Source organism: Haliotis rubra, unplaced genomic scaffold, assembly GCF_003918875.1.
Source record: "Haliotis rubra isolate DU_JTF1 unplaced genomic scaffold, ASM391887v1 Scf582, whole genome shotgun sequence".
NCBI classification, from domain to species: domain Eukaryota; kingdom Metazoa; phylum Mollusca; class Gastropoda; order Lepetellida; family Haliotidae; genus Haliotis; species Haliotis rubra.
The window spans coordinates 397,123-417,119 of record NW_025767282.1 but is presented as its reverse complement, the minus strand read 5'-3'; the positions used below and the strand labels follow the sequence as shown (position 1 = coordinate 417,119).

General features: G+C 38.7%; 1 long non-coding RNA gene across 1 annotated transcript; it reads right to left on the bottom strand.

The window, feature by feature from the left end:
* Nucleotides 1–1,788: 1,788 nt before the first annotated feature.
* LOC124254791 lies at nucleotides 1,789–15,492 on the bottom strand. The gene is made up of 3 exons (XR_006892553.1): nucleotides 15,414–15,492; nucleotides 12,772–12,773; nucleotides 1,789–1,799 (listed from the first exon to the last, which is right to left on the bottom strand). It is a non-coding gene; the product is annotated as an uncharacterized LOC124254791 (long non-coding RNA).
* Nucleotides 15,493–19,997: the final 4,505 nt, after the last annotated feature.

Sequence of the window (19,997 nt, the reverse complement as noted above, 5' to 3'; positions counted from 1 at the left end):
ATAACGCCAATTTCGATGCTGAATTGGCCGTTGCACCGGTTTGCAGGCGGTGACGATTGGTGAGGACAGGACCAGGATATGGTCTGTGACAGCAGAGGTTTCTTCCGCGCAAACGTCGACGCACTATATCGACACAAAGGGATCTGTTGTGAGTCCCAATGGTCGGGCGTGCTGTTTCCGTCGCTCTGGTGAAGCGATCTATCGGTCTTCTGGTTGTGATGTTACTGATGATCGTGGATGCTGTTAGTGGCCTGATGCCGCTCCTGCAGTCGGAAGATTGTCCTAACATGAACATTAAAATGATACCCTCCTTACAGTCTGGCCAACTTGCAATCGTCCTAAGGCTTGGTTCCTCTGATCTCTGGTAAGCCATGGCATGGCGATTGTGTCAAAACAAGAATGATTTCCGGCGAGTTTAGCACTCGCTTTCATTGGTAGGGTTGTCACGATATGCACGTGTATTTTCATTTTCAGGAATGTCATGCGGAACCTTTTACCACGTTTGCCTTTTTAGGTGTGCTTTTAAGGTATGCTTTTTCATCAGAAAACACAGTGGTGTTGACAATAACTGTCAATTTGGATTGAAAGACATGTTAACAAAACGGTACATTCATAATAAAAACACCACCTAGCAAGAACAAAATTATGCATTGGTTTTGGAAAGTGACATTTCTTTTTCGGTTCAGTAGATGTTTTGTAAATAGATAAATGTTTAATAATTGGTAGTTTAGATTATCAACTGTGTCCTCAAAAGGGGTAAAATTATTGTCCTCATCAGAGGGTACGTAATGCCTGAAATATTCAAAGGAAATTTAATCTCACCAGATTTTTAAACATAGTATCTTTGTCACTTTCATTATGGCTAAATTTGACTACAATAACCACCGACTGAAGGTCTCATATAGATCCAGCTAGAGTCCATGCAGACAGCTAAAGTACTGTAAGTCCCAATGGTCCCTAGTATGGAGATCAGCCTTCAGTTGCTTGTAATCTTTTTGTCCGTTTTTATATTGTATTATTGTCTATAGTGATATCCTTTTATGATAGCATACTAGTTTTAAGATAAGAACTGTGATGCTTTAGTAGTTTTAGTGTTCTTCGATGACAGATTTTTCGTTCTAAACTTACTGATTAAAATATTAATATATAAATTGTTCTCGTCACGCTATCGCTGAAATATTGCCGATGTGACGTTAAATATTAACTCACTCACTCATTCATGATAACTGGATTGTTTAGTTCCTTCGCTGATGTTTGCAGGCCGGCGTCGTTTAGTGGGAGTATTGGTGGCTGCTATAGGTAGAGCAGGACATGCCTAGCTAAACCTCTGGTGTCGCCACTGATTGTTTCAGTAGTGGCTCTTCCTTCTGGGAGGCTCTTCCATACACATTTCTGTCATATTAGAATTGTTAACACAGAATATCAAATGATCATATCCTCAACTCTAGAATCATTTTACAAACAAATAGATGCTCATTTGAAGCCAAACACAATGGAATCTCTACACATTGAAAAAGGGCGTCTGATACTTGACTTTTTCATTTCAGCAACATCTCTGTGAGCAGTGCCCACAGCATCACGTTTGTCTTCGTACCAGATCAGGAGCCACCGAATGTGTGAAAGAAGATACGAAAAAGGAGTCAAAAGCAGGTAAAGTCTATGGAATCCGAGAAGGGACATTGTCACCCTCTCAAAAACAAGCAAAATGAGGCAAAATTAACTAAAGCGCGACAATGGAACATTTCGCCCATTTGTCGCATTGTCGCGATGTCGCATGTGGCGTTTTGAGTAATATTTTTCTATTCCTCCAAAGGGCGACACGCGACAAACCGACAATTTTCAAGGTCAAAATATGTCGCGTTGTCGCCCTATCTAAGATGCGTAAAAAGACTAAAAAATTGAGTCAAACGCGACACGCGACAATGCTACATATTTAATATGTTGCGTTGTCGCCCTTTTTGAATACCGGTGCGCATGCGTAGAAAGTCAATTAGTCTACGCATTGGCAGGAAAAGTTATACTCTATTTCACACTTCAGTGGTCTTTTGTTACCTCCAATGGTTTTTAAAATGAAGTAGTACTCGTAATGGTTATAGGGCTGCTTTTCTTGAACTTAATGCAAATCTTCCATTGTTGCTTTGAAAATTATAATATATATTGTAAATGTATTTAGCCAATCAAGTGTGTTTTAGAAGCAAGACAGATTATTAACGCTACTAATCATTGTAATCACGGCACACGGTGGCCCTGTCATTCAAGGCGAGGCAATTTGCTTTGCAGAGTTGTGTCTCTTAGTCACACCACAAAAAACTAAACATTGTTAAAATTCAGACCACATCGCTGATGAATTTGTCCGACATCATCGGACAGTACTGTACCAAGAAACTCTGTCAGGAGCCAAACTGTTGAACACAGTGACCCATTCGAGGACTTCACCTGATGTTTAGGCCGATGTGGTCTGAATTTTAACAATATTTAGTTTTTTTCACAACGTGTCAGCTTGATATCGGTGAAATGTCCAACGTGATGAATGTATATGGTGCTGAGATTCGAACCTATGATCATAGTTATCTGGTGTGACTAGGAGACACAACTCTTACAATGATTACAATGAATAGTTGCTAAATACATTTACAATATATAAAATAATAAAGCAACAATGAAAGATTTGCATTAAGTTCAAGAAAACAGCCACCATTCCCATTACGAGCACTTCTTCATTTTGAAAACCTTTGGAGGTAACAAAAGACCAGTGAAGTCTGAAATAGAGTATAACATTTTCTGCGCATGCGTAGACTAATTGACTTTCTACATATGCGCACCGGTAATAGAAAAGGGCGACAACTCGACAACGCGACATATGGGCGAAATGTCGCATTGTCGCGCTTTGGTTAATTTTGCCTCATTTTGCTTTTATTTGAGAGGGCGACAACGCGACAATGTCCCTTCCAGGATTCCATAAAAATCAGCCTTCTTAGTGTTTGATTTTGGCATCCAGCGTGGGTACCAAAACGACTCAACCAGGTCAAATATTGAAAGTACCAAATCCTGTTTGCTGGAATAAAAAACAAAACAACTTTAAATGAATACACCTGTTCTTATTGCAAAGGTGCGGTGGGGTGGCCTAGTGATTAAGGCGTCTACACGTTACTTCGTAGATCCGGGTTCGATTCCCCATATGGGTACAATGTGTGAAGCCCATTTCTGGTGTCCCCCGCAGTGATATTGCTGGCAAATTGCTAAAAGCGGCGTAAAACCATATTCCCTCATACTCCCCTCATATTGCAAAATCCTACCACTCCAAAATTGTATTGTATTGCAAATTGTAATGATGCCAGACAGTTCTTTCCCTAAATCCAACGAGGGTATCTAACGACACTCTCAGACCAATATTTCTAAGTATGCTGGCATAAAAGAAGCCTATAGTAGAATTTCATTAACTATTGAATACCTACTTCTACAGGCAAATTCTACTATTGACTGAATGAGTTAAAATTTAGCGTGACATCGGCAATATTTCAGCCATACTGTGACGAGAAAAAATTATACATAAATTTAGAACGCAAAGCCTGTCATCGAAGGACAGTGAAAATACTAGATTATCACAGATATAAATTTAAAACTAGTATGCTATCATAAAATCAGATCAGGCTATAGATCACCAACACCTGAAGGTAGATCATCACACTAGGGACCATGGAATTCTGCTATTGCATTGACTTAAAACTGAAAGACATATCGACAATATTGTAGCCATTGAAGGTGGCTGAAAACTTCTCATGCTGACTGTGATAGAGAGTATGGTTGCACAAGGCTAGCTCTTGGTGGTATGAAGTCTGCCACTGAAGAGATGACGTCATTGTTAGTTTGCATGATGATGACAGTTCTTTCCCTAAGTTTGGAAAGAGATTGAAACCTGACAGTTCAAAGCTGGTGAAATGGAAGATGTCCACTACATTTACAATCATATTGCATTGCAACATGTCGACGTGAACAGGCACACTGTCCTGATAGAACAGCATAATGAGGCTTCCACGACATATTCCTTGACGTGCACGCAGTAGACTCGGCATTTGACATTAATTTGCCATTAGCGAGGTAAATCCACCACTCTGATGAGATGTGCTTATTGAGGTGGTTATGTAACCCGTGTTGAGGTGTCGATCATTCATTTCATCATATCATATATATATTTTATCAACATTTCACTCAGTCGTGGCCTTTGACGATCTTCCTCATCTAATTATTTTCCAGGTTCTCTTTTCCAATAGAGACCGCCATATAACTGGTATATTGCTGGTATAAAACTAAACTCACTCACTCCAGTACTGACTTCCTGTGGACAACTCTTAACAGTTCCAGAGGAAGAATAATGACCACATGGTTGCCAGTTTTGTCCTATGTCCTCAACATATAGCGATGCCTTGTTTGGTTGACACAAATTTTATATACACATAGACATATTTCACTTAATATACATGACAACTGAAGTGCTCGCAGCACATCCTCAGAACCTCTGAGCCTCGACAAGTCTATCCTGACAGAGTACGCGATCACTTTGATGTCGTGTTTGGTTTAACGTATCGATGTAGGGAATCGAACCCAGGCCTTCGGCGTGACGAGCAAACGCTTTAACAACTGGGCTACCCTACCACCACAAGATTTGTATGAACTCATCAAATACTGGCATTTACCATTTTAATGCAGCAAAATATAATTTATGTGGCAGTCTATACGGTTATGAGAATATTTGTAGGAATTATGTGGTAGCAATATACTGTCAAAGTTATCTGGAGTGTTTTGAAAATGTGGCATGCTTGATCGTTTGAGAAGTTTCAGATAGGGTCTGTTTCCAGAAGGATGACTGGAGCAACTTAAAAGAGACAAAAGAGAAATTCGAGGTCCCTTTCAACCTGACGGGTAGATTGGATACTTAGTTGTGGGTGGTAGCAGTGAATGGGTACCCGGTAGGATGAAATGATAACGTGACGGTTAGACTACTGTGTCAATTTTCATCATGCAAAATATCAGGGATAATAATTTTCTCTCAATTTCTAAATTATCTTCAAAATTATACAATGAATGAATGAATGAATGAATTATAGCAAGAATTCAGAGCAAGAATTATACGTGAATGAATGAAAGAAATAAAGAAAAAGAACAAAAGAAAGAACTACATATGTGAATGAATGAAAGAACAACTGATACACCCCGGCTACCCCTCTCAGAAGATTTTAAAGAACACAACACTATCGCTAGAACACATGTGTTAACATCAGCTGTCAAATATTTTTCAAATCTACTTTGAGACGTTTTTACGGTATTTTCTCATAAGACAGGCCTCCCAAAAGACAGAAAGCTTAAAACAACACATTTTATGGATGGTTGCATAAAGCTTAATTAAGCTGTACCCTTGATAATAATGTGCTCAGATATAATAATACAACATAAGGTATTAACTATGATTTTATCAATTCATGCAATGAATTATGATTTCTAAATTAAGATATGTTGCATCAACATATATATGTACTTTAACATATATTTACCAGATCACATTTACTTGTGAATATTATCAAAAACAATAATGTATATACATGTACCTATCAAACATATGAGACCAAGCACCATATTATTTTACATCACATGTTTGTCAGTGCACAGATTACACTTATTAGAAGGTCACTTGAACATCATCAATTCCTTATTTCACTTTGTTCTTGTCATACAGGTAGCCATCTAGAAGGGTGATCGGAAAAAGTCATAGGAGAAAAGTCATGGGAAAAATAGCTATTATAAAACATCCTGTTCTCCAGTTACATACTTTGTTTATGCTGAATTTTATAAATACTATTTCACTTTCATCTTCAAAATAAAAACATAAACCATCAGTGTGTTGTTATTATACTCTGTAGTGACTCTGTGTCAGCTCATTAATTAAATAGGAGTGGACAGCAGTTTTGTCAAATACTAAGATCAACTAAAAAATATGAAACTATCACTATTACTTGCAAACACCTTTCACCTGATGGTATATTCCCCTCATAAAAATAAAGGTGTATTTGAAAGAAGGTTTAAGAATTATAACAAGAAACACTCAAACATCGCCCTGTAGTATTTCAATGGCGGATCAGATCATTTCGGCGATATGCCATATTTTCACACACCTCAAATAAACCCTAACAACTTTTTTTTAAAATTATGAAACTATCACTATAACTTGCAAACGCCTTTCAACGAAAGGCATATTTCCCTTCTAAAAATTAAACGAATATGTGAAAGAAGTTTTATCGATAGAATATAGTCTTTCTTCACTGTGTACTGAGAATGGAGCTACAATATGCCGACTTGAATTCTTTTACTACAGATCTACTGTACTAATACTGACACTAATGGCAACTGTTTGACTTAAAATGAAGTGACAGAATAGGTGACTTTCCTTTTACATGACGGTTTTCAGTTGTCACAACACTCAGCGAATGTAATCAGCTCTTGAAAATTCATCAGGCTCAATCGTAAAAATTAAGCTGCCGCCCTATTGGCTTAACTGGTCACGTGACGAGTCGACGCATACCCTAAGAGAGACCACTCCCCGTCTTCTATTCTTCCTGAAAATGTGAATAAAAATTGAATAGATATTTTTCTTTTTATATTCAAGGCCCAAGGTTTCCAAGTCAGGGGATCTCCAAAGGATTGAAACATTCAGCCCTGGACACAATGAAGAAATGTCGTGGAAATATACGCTGTAAGTATTCTTGCTTTAAACAGGGTTCAGCTTTCAACGATTTGCCTTCACGTTATTTCAATGAACAATATTTGTAGACATGCAAATTTATGGTTAAAGGCACTCGTGAAGAGCACACTCCAGGTTGCTGAGGGCACTGGTTCCAGGAACAGTGTTCCTTTGCCGAATACTCCACCCGACGTCACCTTCACGGGTGGTAGAATGGGCCCAATTCTATCAATCGGCTGGTCACGCCATGCCCTGTGCATGGTTCTTATTTATGCACATATTTGGAATTTTGAAATGTATCTTTACGTCTTGGCCATTACTTTGACGAAAGCACATATTATTGATATGTTAATTTGCCTTGAGTCATATGCCAGAAAGCGGTGGCTCATGGGCCAGTCTGTTATGACATATGTTTTCAGGATTTTCCTGCTTCATCATCTGAGTTCCCCACCCACCACGGAGTATCACAAGGACAATGCTAAACACAAGTGGGTCTCTGACTTGCACCACTAAGGATACTCGGATGATATACTCAAGCCGCAAAAAACAAAAGATTAATTTTCCCACCAGATTGGCCCGTCAGCCACCGCCTTGTGGGCATATGACTCTAGGCAAAAATACATGAAATTATGCATTTGAAAGTATTAGTTCAAAATAATGTGGTCAAGCAAGTTATCATTTTGATCTATTTTGAGCATCACATAGTTGTAGCACAGGGCTTTGCGTGACCAGCCGATTGATCGAACCGGGCCCATTCTACAACCCGTCTAGGTGTAGTCAGGGCCGAAGTGGTGTGTTGGGCAAAGGAACGCTATTTCTGGAACCAGTGCCCTCAACCACCAGAATGCCTTCCTCCACCGACACAGGGGCGCAACCCATGGCAAACAGGTTGCCCAATTCGGTCTTAGGACCAGCAATGGCGTGCTGTGGACCTATATATCCCCGGGTCCACACGGGGGTGAAGAGCTATTAGCGTTGCCCAGCACCCACCACGAAAATGTGTTTCAGATGAACTAAATAACATAGCTGACGAGTGTATCCCAACATCCTCTGCAATTCCTCATGTACGAAAAGGCTTGGGAGGGAAGAAAGAAAGCTGAACATTATTTCTGTCGCCATCCTATGGTCCACAGGTTAGACAAATTTAAAATTCTCTATGCCAAAGCACGACGTACTTTCAAGAAAAGTAAACGACAATCTTGGCGCAACTATGTATAAAAAAATGATTCGCGCACGCCGATATCAAAGGTATGGAATATGATCCAGAAAATCAAATGTCAGGGCTCTAAATCTGAAAGATGGGAGCCAATTATTGACTTATAAATCAGATATTGCAAATATACTTGGTGAGACATTCTTCTTCATCTAATTATGTACCTCAACTTTAAAAGTATCAAAAACAGCAAGAACAGAAATCTATCAATTTCAATTAAGATAATGGGACGATTACAACGAAACATTTTCGATTAATGAGCTCTATACTGCTCTTGACCAGGTACACAATACTGCTGCAGGAGCTGATAGCATCCATTATCAACCCCGAAGCACTGACCGGAATCATATTTAGAGACCCTATTAAATATTTGTTATGACTTTTGGACGTCTGGAAAGTTTCCTTCTTCGTGGCGTGATGCTATAATTGTACCCATACCTAAGCCTGGACGTGATCATGCCGATCCTTCGAATTGTCGACCTATTTCATTGACAAGCTGCTTTTGCAAAACCATGGTTAATAATAGTCTCGTTTGGTACTTAGAAACGTAAAACACTGACCGGAATAACTTACTAAAAAGATTGTTTACTGTGTTCTCGCAAAAACAGAATTACCGTCGATCACTTAGTGCGATCACTTAGGAATCATTTGTCAAAGTAATAATTATTCCATATCACATGACCGATTAAAGGCCATAGCCTCGAGCGAAGCAATGGAATAATGGATTTGTACCAATCCAATCAAACACATGTTTATTTTAAAACTCCGCCTCCGTGATGATGCAACGGAAATATCGCGACATGACATCAGTTTTCATCGCTGCTGGTTTACAGAGACCATATGATGGATGAACTTGGCCGAACCAACAGTTAATGATGTTTTGTGTTTATGTTTAATATGATACCTATGGACATATTGCATGAGTATTTGTATTAAAAACAACATCTGTTTTCATCTAGTTTTCTTTACTCTTGAGTGAGTGAGTTAAATTTTACATAACATCGGCAATATTACAGCCATATAGCGATGATATAGCGAAGGTAATTAATTTAAAATATCTGTCGACAAAGGACAGTAAAACCAACCAGACTAGCACAGATAAATATTTAAAACTAGTAAGTAAATCTAAAATACTTTAACTATGGAGGACGATACAATATAAAAACAGTCTATAGATCGCCATCAGTGAATGAGTTAAAATTTATAGTCACATCGGCAATATTTCAGCCATATTGTGACTTAAAATAGATATAAATTCATTATAAATGCGCAAAGTTTAAAAACCAGTCGACGAAGGACAGTAAAACCAACTAGTATATAACAGTAACAAGAAATAAAACTAGCATATATCACTAAAAGAGGATTTCAAATTAGGACAAAAAAAATACAATATAAAAAAAGGCGGTAAATCGCCATCAACTGAAGGTGGATCACCATACTAGGGACCATGGGGACTTACAGTACCTTTGCTACCTGCATGGACCCTAGTTGGATTTACACCAATCCTTCAGCCGCTGCCGATCGAAGGAAATATTTAGCCAAACTGTAAAGAACAAAAATAGTACGTTTTGAAAATCTATTAAGTTTAAATTTATCTTTGAAAGACTTCGTACTTACGTATCTTCTCAGGAGGACAATAGTTTTAAGATACTTTAACCCCCTTCGAGGAAACCTCCGTTTAGCTTGATTCTTCTTCTTCATCTTCACTGGAAGATTGTCTTGCAAGATGTAAAATCGGATCGTATTGATACGGTCTGACATCCATATCAGAAATGACATCAGGAACACCTTTTACTGCTTTAGAATCCATGGACACTGTTAAGTTGTGAGGTAAAATCAAAGAGGCAGCCATCAGCAACAGGCACATATGACGTCATGTCACGTGATACCCCCTCTGTTCATTAACTGTCGGGTGTTTCCGTAAAAGGCGGAAATACGAGTACGTTTTTTGTGTTTTTATTGCTAATTTACAAACTTTTTGTTCAGTTTTAATCACGGAAGTTGACTTTTTGAATATCCTTTACGATATATTAAAAGTTCTGTTTTCGTTCGGATTCTCCTTTAACTGTTTTGACATCGAAAAATTCATCCTTTGTGATGGAATAGTCAATACAGTCATGCAGGACATGCTTGACCGTGATTCTTTCATCACAGGGGATACAAAACGGAGGATCCTCACCTTTTAATAGGTATTCGTGAATATATCTAGTATGGCCAATACGACATCGTTGTAAATCTGGACTCACAACCCAAGTAGGTGTAACCAATATAGTTTTTTTTTTCATGCAATTTATTTATACCTACTAGGGTGTCCCACTTCTTCTGCATCAGTGTATGGAATAAAAAGTGGTGTCACAGATTTGTTGAGTGCTACCTTAGTAGCAAGATCAGCCATTGTGTCCCTAGAAATGCCAACGTGGCTGAGTATAGTAACCAACAGAGGTCGCATTGGTCAGTGACGTTATATAATTCAATATTTTCGATTAAAAGTGGATGTTTGCAAGAATGATTTTTTTCAATAGCTTGAAGGCTGAAAATATGATATATTGTTTATATTTAGAATATTTATTATACTTAAGAGCTGTTAATATGGCGTTAGCTTCTGCTGTGAAAATAGAGCTGTTAGTTGGTAATCGAGAAGATATTGTTCTGGATCCAATGACATTGGCACAAGCAACCGCGCCACCATCCTTGGACCCATCTGTAAATAAGGATTTGCATGTATTATGTTAGTTTTTAATTGATTAAATTCTGGTTTATATTGTAATTCATTAGTTTTTTAAAATGTCAGTGTAAGGTGAACCTGTGGCTCTCACCAATTGCCAAGGAGGAGAAGAAAGCAGACGGGAAGGAGATATATTTTCTAACTAAATGCCAGCAGCGGAAAGGATAGGTTTCACTCTTATACCAAGAGGCGGAACAAGAGAAGACTTCTTGTTATACAGATCCTAATATAGGGGATGAAAGACACAGTTGTATGCAGGGTTTGACTCGTTGGAATATTGTTTTGTTATATACTCTTTACTCTTGAATATGGGCAGATCAAACGAAATGTATTTATTTATGTATGTATTTAATTATCTTCTGTACACAAACTCAAATCATCGATTCATAGCCTAATAAACGTACAAAATGGGACCTTATCGTACATTTTGGGTGAATATAATAATATTAAAGATCATAGATCCGCTCATGTGACTTCGAATCACTTGATTTCTTACAATCGCCAGCAGCTGAAAGGGATGGTGTAAATCCAACCAGGGTCCATGCAGGTAGCAAAGGCACTGTAAGTCCCCATGGACCCAAGTATGGTGATCTTCCTTCAGTCGTTTGCGATCAATAGCCTGTTTTTATATTGTTTCGTCCTCTATAGTATTTTAGATTTAATTACTAGTTTTAAATTCGAATCTGTGATAATCTAGTTATTTTACTGTCCTTCGTTGACAGGTTTTTACAGTTTACAATTAATTAATATATATAAAATTAATTGTTCTCGTCATTATATGGCTAAAATATTGCCGATGTGACGTTAAATTTTACCTTACTCACTCACTCAAATCACTTGATCAAAGTTGCAACTATGTTGCAAATAGCATGTTGATGGCTTGTCAGTTTCAGCCAATAAATAATGTACATTTATTTTTGCTACATCAACGCGATCGTCAATTGCACAGGATTTGTTTGGCGGCAAACACGATTATTGTTATCGCAGATCCACTCTGGGAAATTGAATATTTTCAGTCTTGTTAAAGGAGCAGATTTTTAAGAGGGCTTGTAATACATGGATATGTGGTGGTACAAATGCTGAATGCTTCTTGGTTATGGAAAAGATTGCTTTGCTATCCAGAATGGCACTGGCGTTAGATTTAACTATTGACATCTCGCAAAGTTTCAAGGTCAAATTATTATAGGAAATGGACTCAAATGAGCACCAATGACTTGCTTTATGAACAATCCTATTATTATCTAAGTTATAATATGCATACAACAGTCTGATTATGGGTATTTTCAAGTTCAATGATGTTCAATCCTTGTTGTTTTTCAGATGTACAATTACAACGGCCTATCATAAAAAGTGATGTTGTTTATTATAACCTGTTTTCAAATTGTCCCAAAGACAAACATTTAAAGCGTTACAATCGAATAATCAAAACCTTTCGCATAAAAGGGTTTATCGAAAGGAAGATATACTACTGGCTGATGACTTTAGAAATCGATAGGGCAGTGTCACTAAAACGGACGCTGTCATTTCAAGTTGCTGTTGCAAACGGCAAGAACGTTGCTTCCGATGTTTTGGAGGAACTTGGAATCTTAAAGGGTATCACTGTAACCGTTGACAAAAAAAGCATTACTTTCAAGTCGCTGAAGAAGAGATCAAAGGGACGGAGCAGTGGACCTGATGAAATTGTTGTGGTACTTGACAAAACCAAAGGACGATTAATGTTGGGTACTCGAAAGATTTGCTATGCCATGGTGGTAGACGACTTCATAAACAACTATGACGTAGGTCCTCTGGTAGTTTATCCACGAGGACATCCACCAGTCCTAAATAGACTGTTGTTTGATAGCATCGGGATTGATGTTTACGATTTTACATATGAAGACGTGAAAACTTTGATGCGTCGATGTGAGGGTTTCCTTTAACACCAAATATTTCAGTTGTATGGCAAAGGTCTTAATCGAATTTTGTCTATACAATACGTGTAACATCAAAAGCAACATAATGCCCAAAATCTTCCAGAAATATGTATGATAAAGCATTTGGACTTAACCAAATCAGATGAGTGATGAGCTCACAAATATCCTTTTGAATGATTCTATTAACATCTCTTGCCATATTTACATAAGCTCTTCATGAGCTTTGCACATGACAATTACAGACGAAAATGCTTTAGTGTCTTTATCAGTGTAAATATCTGTTAATTTCAATTTCAATTTTCTCTTATACCCCATGTACCACTGTAATAATTTAATATCAGATACTTATTGAGTTGTTTGAAGGGTATTATATAAGTCATGAACATGAGTCAAAGTGTTTTTTCTTCTTTTATGTTTCATATTCGTTAAACCGGAGTTCAAACCTACGCCTTCTTCAGGTGAATGTTACAGACTGGATGTGGACATACATAAATAAACAAGAAAATCACATTAATGAGTCCCAATCACTTGGCAAATCAATGTCCTGGTCACGGCTCGCGGCTGGCTCTTATTTCTATTGCTTCTTGAGCTTCCGTTGACACCTTTTGTTTTGGAGGAGTTACACTTCATGTTGGGTGTAGGTTCTTGACCAAGTGTTCAGAGATGGCTGAGTTTATGTTGGATTTTTGTGTGGAGGTCTGGTGTTCTTATATCTGATTCTGAATGGTGAGGGAGGTTCCCCGAAATACGTGTCACCACAGTCGTATTGGATTTCATATATGCAGCCTGTTAGATCACAGCTGTTTTTCTTGGGTCCTTTGCCATTGGCTTGGATGGGTTTTAACAAGGTGTAGTTGCTGCTAAAGGTGATGTCTCTGCTGGGGCTGTCCTTGAGGAGGCGGGTAATCTGGTAACTAACCTATGAGTCTCTTATTGATGATGGAGTGTGTTTGCTTCTGGGTTTGTTGTTTGGTGGCATTGATGGTTTTGTTGACAAGGCTGCTGGGGTAACTATTCAGGGAGATAAATGTGGCCCTGAGGTGATTTATCTTGTCGAGTCTTTCAGGATGGTATAATACTATGACGCTGCGGGAAAGGTTGGCAATGGTAGCTTGTTTGATCTCTGGATGATGGCAGGAGTTGTGGTGCTATATTGATTGGTGTGGTTTCCTGTACCGGTGACCGTCAGGATAGGATGCATTAAGGAAGGCAAGCTGCTTCATGGTTTCAGTCTACCTCCATGGATTCGTTGATGTTGGGAGCTTGACGAGTTGAGCTGGGTCTTGGTCTGCACGGATGCTGGTGGAGATAACGTCAACTTAGTGATACAAGCAGAGGGGTAACAATGGTAACAGACGTCAATGAAATGTATATCATTTGTGAACTTGATCATGCATGTGCTCCACATCCTGTGACAGCTGTCCTAGACAGGAATAAAGTATAATCAGAGGCAAAAGTTATTGTCACGTGATTTTTTGTCGTTTGTACATCGTGTGAATGAATTTTTGCATTTGAACCAGTGAAAGACTGTGTTAAAATGAAACTCAACCAATCCATTGAATTGCACGATATTTGAAAGAAGCAGGGCATATTCGAGCAAAATGCCCAGCAACGTTCTCTTTGAAAGGCCACATAAACAGACGCTAATTATGTCAACTCTATGCTGTCGTAAGGCGTGCAGGAGTTTGACATTACACTTCTATTCATCATTCTGGAATAAGTTCCACTTGCCGTGCCTTGGGGAACAGGACAGATAGAGAGCTACAGGTATGTTTCAGTCTGGTACCTCACAGCATGACGTGGGTCAAGGATTCAATGTCCATGGAAGCATCATTTGGCAAGCATGACAATGTTTCAAATAAAACAATCAAGTTATATATGGAATGCACAATGCCGTTTAGAAAGTGAGTGGTCAAATTGAGATCACAGTTTCTCAGTAGTTTTTTTATTCTAGTACTTTTGTTGAGTCCAATCCGGGATTCGAACCCATATCCTCAGAGTCAGGCACCTAATCACCAGCACACAAAGTCAACTGCCTAACCCGCTCAGTCATTTGAAGCTGTTACGGTTAATACTTTGCCGTTAAGAGTCCTTTTGAACCAGCAACATAGAATACAGACAAGTCTAAAACATTTACAGTGAGAACAGATATACTGAATGAAGGTTGTTTACTATGACAGCAGTTGAATAGACAAGCAAGGTCGGTCTTAAAACGGTCTTGATCAGTTTCATGATGGCAGACAGATGTGTATAAATCCAGTCATGTGATAATTCCCGTCGCACAACTCAACAACCAGCCTTTATATAGCTCTTACACAGTGCTAGAGCATTCTAGTAAACCTAGGCAGCATCATTATCCACTCAGAATGTTATCGAAATCAGTGGAAAACTCCATCGCATGACGAGTCAACAAGTTGCCAAGGGAGGCAACTCTTAGGCGCTAACAAAAAGGTGTGTTCCTACAAATCATATATGATACGAGATGCGAGCCACACACAAAACTTTAAACATTCTGACACATAATGATTATCACTTAATCAATGTGATATTACAAATGACAAAAAAACACAACACCTCTTAACAAAGCCGCAGACATATGTGCTTTATTGAGTACAATCCCAAATACAACATATGATACAATCGTCCCTGTAGTGACCACCCACCAGTAACGACCCAACGTCAAGTCTTAGCACTCCTTAAAAAACTGTCTTTGCCAGAAAAATGGGAAATATTACACATACAATAGTGCCTAAAATGTAAATCATGTTTCATCAAACTGATTACATATAATCAACTCATGATATTGTATCAACAATGATGTTATTTTACGTCAGTATTACACTAGTATAATGCCACTTGACGTATGACGTCATAATGGTTTACAATTATCACGTCACAATGCCAGTACGTCTGTCACAATGGTATTTGACCTTGCTTGACTCGCGGAAAGCTGAAATCATCTCACTGTTAGTAGGCAGTTGCTATCAATTTATGTTTGAAAGTAATAAACAGAATACTAAACCCACTTCCGTGAAATACCATTTTTATTAAACTCATGAAAGGTTTAGTATCAAAATCGCTTTTGCTCTTTTGATACCAAATCATGAACTCGTTTAATAAAAATGGTATTGCACGGAAGGTCGTTTAGTAATCAGATTCTGATTAAGCGCCGCGAGCAAACACTTGGTGTTTGGACACTGTGCAATATAGAAGATGACTTATTATTATTATTAGTAGTAGTATATTTACCGTATCGAATTCCCGCTGAAATAGGGTCTAGCTCATTGGCGGTATTAGTCTTTGCCCTCCATTTTAATGGACAAATAGCAGTGTTTTGTGATCAGTGTAAGCACAAACAGGAAACAAAGTTGATTTTATGCACATTAATTCTCGCATAATTTGAAAAGCCTCCTTTTAATTCTTTTATATTTTCTCTGATATTTGTCATAATTTCTGAGTATAATAACAAAGATGACGATAATAACCTGATGCCTCTTCTTGCATTAGGACAATGACAGGTCAGTTGTCACTGGCATCGATTGCCGATTTCAAACGTTTTCATAGATGAGGAGTACAGGAGGATTCCTTATGGCTTTAACTATCTCCTAAGTAGCATAAAATTGCTGTATCAACTCGTTTGCCGAGCACACTAGTGAGAAGGGCTAATACAAGAGCGAATAAGTGAAGTGAGCAGCCATTCCCGGAAGTTCCTTTTTGTCATTGGGAACTGGGTATTTGAAAATTGCTTCCCCCTTCGCTTAAACATGGTATACATTTGACAGGAGTGAGTGAGTTAAGATTTTAAGTCAAATCGGCAGTATTTCAGCCACATCATGACTATATCAAGTTACATATTAAAAATGATTATAGGTAAATTATAAAAAGCATGTAAACGAAGGACGGTAAAGCAACTAGAATATCACAGATATACATGTAAAACTAGTACTTAAACATTTTAACTATAGAGGACAACACAATATAAAAACGGGCTATACATCGCTAGCAACTGAAGGTAGATCACCATACTAGGGACCATGGGGACTTACAGTACATTTGCTTCCTTCATGGGCCCCAGCTGGATTTACACCATCCCCTCAGCCGTTAGCAGCGTAGACAAATCTAGCCATACGTTTAAAAACACACATATTCTACGATTAAAAACCGCGGAGTGTTTCAATTAACTTTGAATGTTTGTGGACTTACGTATACTAATATTTTGAAGAGCTGGAAGGCAAGATAATGAAACTGTGAAAACGATGAAGTTTTTGGAATGATTCTGCTGTTTAATATAAGTCAAAGCTGAAAAGATAGCTTTTGCCTCGGCAGTGAAAATGGAACTGTTGTCGGGAATCCTAGAGGAGTAAGTCTTGGATCCAATCACTGTAGCACTGGCAACTTGGCCCTCATCCTTGGATCCGTCTGTGAAAATGGATCTATGGGTGCCATACTTCGAACGTAACTGGTTGTATTCCTGCTGGAACACCAAAGGATTTGTTTCGGACTTTTTGAGTTTAGTAAGGGTAAGGTCGACCTGTGGTTTCACCATCTGCCAGGGTGGCGAAGACAGGAGATTAATTTTAGCTGCAGATATGTGTGGTTGTATTCTCATTCCAAGTGGAGGAACCAGGCTTGGCAGTTTGGGAAACAGGTTTTCATAGAGAGGGTTGAAAACCCAATTGTATGCTGGATTGGACTGATTTGAACGTAATTTAGTGATATACTGCGTTGTTCAAGGGAAGGTTCGTTAGCCTCTGCATATAGACTGTCTACCGGAGAGGCTCCAAGGCAGAGCCTTAGGCATTTTCTATTTTTTTCTAAATTGCTTTTGCAGGCTCCAACATAAACGATGGAGCCGTAGTCTAGTTTAGAGCGAACCAAAGACCTGTGCAAGTGAAGGAGGGTAGTCTGATCCCTTCCCCACTGTGTATTTGAAACGACTATTAGTAAGTCCAGTGCCTCAAGCACTTGGTGTTCAAATATTTTATGTGTGGTAAGAATGTCAGGTGACGGTCGAATATGAATCCCAGGAATTTGGCCTCTTCTACTACATTGATGGGAGAACCATCTAAAGATAGGTCTTGATCCTTGTGTGGTTTGTATTTACGACAAAAGTGAATACAATTTGTTTTGTATTTTGAAAACTTAAAGCCATTTTCATTGGCCCATTTTGGATTTTGTTAAGACAGAGTTGTTTTCCAGTGAGTTTATTGTTGAAAGAGACTCGTGGGATGGTCCAAGCATTATGGTGTGAGGTGCAATCGGTCTGAACCAGGCACTGTGGTGTTCCAGAATCTCGGTCCAGGATGAGGACATGACGTAACAATTGCTCGCTATATTGACCAAGTCATAAGACCCCACGTTGTACCACATTTTGGACGTTACAGAAATCACATCTTCCAGCCATACAACGCTCGTGCCTACACTACCAGAGTAACATTGGACTTCCTAAAACAACATGGCATCCAAACTCTACAATAGCCTGCCCTCAGCCTTGATTTGAGTCCAATAGAACACCTTTGAGACGTGATTCAAAGAAGACTGAATGACCGCCACCCAAGGCCGACAACTGCTGCTAGACTCGATCAGGCATTTCACAGAGTCTTTCATCAACCGGCTAATTCATTCAATGTACAGACGACGCAATGCTTTCATCGATACACATGGAGGCCACACACAATACTGACTTTGGGGTATCTTAATGGTACCACTTTTGGTGATTGTGTTTGTGTAAACTGTAAATGTGATTCCCGAAAATGTGTTAACCATAATTGTCAAGTTTGGACTCAATCCTCCGTTTTGATTGTTAATAAGAGTGAATTAGAGTGTGTACTTTAAGAAACCACTATCGGTGCGACATTTCTTTTGTGGTTCAGTATATATGCAGGTATCTATAAGCAACTAAAAAGATTCCAGTCGTACCCTTCATATAATATGTCCCCTTTATTGTAAATTTTTCCAATAGTTGCTTGTGATGTAATTTGTCATTGTAAATGTTCTTGGAGAGGGGTTATAAAATGCTAGAATATATTTTACAAGTAGTGCTTACAAAAATATAGAAAAGCTCTTTAAACATTCGAAATAAATTATTTCTGATTTTCCAACATAAAACATTTCTTGGCACTTCTAAAAGTGAAGGGCGGTGAGGTAGCCTTGTTGTTAAAGCCTTGGCTCGTCACGCCGAAGACCCGGGTTCGAATCCCCACATGTGTACAGTGTGTGAAGCCCATTTCCGGTCACACTCGCCGTGACGTTGCTGGAATATTGCTAAAAGCGGCGTAAAACTAAACTCAGTCAGTCGGTCTTAAAGTGAACACACTGGTCACCAGCAGGTAGTTTTACGGCAACAGTCTCCTGACCTCACCTCATATTCCAGTTATATCAGGGCGACTCAACTTGATGATGAAAACTAACGAGTACTGAAATACTTCCTAAATTGACGAAAATGCATAGAATATGTCAGCAAATATTCAGTGAATTGATGCTAGAATTCGATGCACTGATTGATATGACTTTGCATTTTTAACATAAATGATTTTTTAGTTTTTCCTTCATCAGTCACAAACTCATAGATGCCAAGGAAATGTAGAGGTAACAAATCAAAGTTTTCACGTAGGTTTGGTAGTACAATATGTAATGCGTCAACTCAGATAGTTATTTAATGATTAAGGATTGTATGAGATGCAAGCGCCCGACGGTGAAAGTAAGCACAAAACTGGATAACTGATAAGTGGATTGTTTAGTTCCGTAGCTAGTGTTTGCAGGCAAGCGTTGTGTAGTATTGGTGGTTACTATAGAATGAACAGGCCGTGCCCAGCCTAACCTTTGGTGCCACCACCGATTGTTTCAGTGATTCATATAATAATTGTTTTATTCACCATTTTTGCTGTTGCGCCCCAGTTCCTACTGGATTGCTCTTCCGATTGGGTGGCAATTCCATACACATTACTGTCAAATCAGAATTGTTAACATAGGATATCAAATAATCATGTCTTTAACTCATGAAACATTTTTACAAACACAACACACGTGCTTTTTTGAAGCCATACACAAGAAAATCTCTACACATCAGAAAAAGGCGTCTGATACTTGACTATTTCATTTCAGCCACATCTCTGTGAACAGTGCCCAGAGCACCACGTTTGTCTTGGCACCAGATCGGGAGCCACCAAGTGTGTGAAAAAAGATACAACAAAGGAGTCAAAAGCAGGTAAAATCAGTCTTCTTTGTGTTTGGTTTTGGCATCCAGCGTGGGTACCAAACGAATCAACCAGGTCAAACACTGAAAGTACCAAATCCTGTTTCTCCTCGACCAGTATTTTCACCACCCTCAGAGTCAGGCACTTAATCGCCAGCACAGTTGTCCGACTTCCAATTTTGTGGAAGCCGCGGTGGCTGAGCGGTCCAGGCGTCTGA